We start from the raw sequence: 1,411 nt of genomic DNA, 5'->3' as shown, positions 1-1,411 counted from the left end.
AGAACTCAGATTGGAAATGAAAAAAGAAATCCCTGAATTAATAACATCTGCAGTAAAGAATCAAATGCAGAAACATATGGAGGAAACCCAATGCCCACCCAGAACAAGTGCAGAGAACACTAGCTCAGTTCAAATGTATGAATTAATAGCACTGATAGTAAATAAGCAAAAGCAGAAAGTCATACAGGAACTCAGAGAGGAATTCGTTTCTAGTAGCTCAGCTCAAATGTATGAATTAATAGCATTGATAGTAAATAAGTAACAGCAGAAAGTTATAGAGGAACTCAGAGCAGAATTACTTTCTGAAATAAAAAAGGAATTCTCAGAACTCATAGCATCTGAAGTAAAGAAGCAACTACATAAACGTGGGGAGGAAACCCAATCTGAAAAAAACACTGCAGTAAAACAATTTATAACTGCTTCAAAAGAAGACACTGATTTAAAAAAATAGAGATTAGAAAAATGATGGATTCCTTGAATGAGCAATACAGGAAAGAAATAGATCGCATGAAGCAGAGTCAAAGAGAGATAGAGGAAAATAAAATCTCAATCACAAGCTTGCAAAACCATTTAAGTGAAAGTGAAGACAGTGTTTCAGATCTTGAAGACACTGGTGCAGCTAGTGAGAAGGTAAGAAAGGATCTCTTAAAAACAACTAGGATGCAGGAAAAAATAATCCATCACCTGCAAGAAGATGCAAAGATGAACAATGTGAGACTAATAGGCATCAATGAGAAAGAAGGAGTCAATAAAAATGACATTAAAAAATATGAGAAGTAATAGCAGAAAACTTCCCAAAAATATGAAGAAACAATGTGACATTCAGGTAACCAAACCATACAGAATGCCAAGTAACCTCAACCCAATGAAAAACACACTGAGACATATAGTAGTCAAGATTCCAAAAATTCAGCACAAGAATAATATACTGAAAGCCGCTACAGAAAAGAAGCAGATCACATTCAAAGGAAAACCCATCAGAATTATGGCTGACTTCTCTTCACAAACCGTGAAGGCAAGAAGAGCATGAAACAGAGTAATTCAAGTCCTCTATAAAAACAAATTCCAGCCCAGACTACTATAACCTGCAAAACTCTCTTTGAAGTTTGATGGAGAAGTGAAATACTTTCATGACAAAGAACAGCTAAAGAATTTCATGATGACAAAGCCAACCCTACACAGGCTAATGAAAGATGTTCTAGAGAGAGTACAAAATGATCAGAACTCCACAAATGAGATCAGAAGCAACCAACTAAATAGGGCAAGCAATTAAACACAGGATAAAAAGGAGCAAACGACAATAGGTAAATAACATGTCAACCGTAAGTCACTACATCTCAATTCTCATCATCAATGTAAATGGACTCAATTCACCATGCCCCAGCACCTCAGAAAAAAGCAGGGGTAGCAA

The sequence above is a fragment of the Octodon degus genome, unplaced genomic scaffold (genome assembly GCF_000260255.1).
Source record: "Octodon degus isolate 3935 unplaced genomic scaffold, OctDeg1.0 scaffold00004, whole genome shotgun sequence".
Classification (NCBI taxonomy): domain Eukaryota; kingdom Metazoa; phylum Chordata; class Mammalia; order Rodentia; family Octodontidae; genus Octodon; species Octodon degus.
This window is presented reverse-complemented; position numbering follows the sequence as displayed.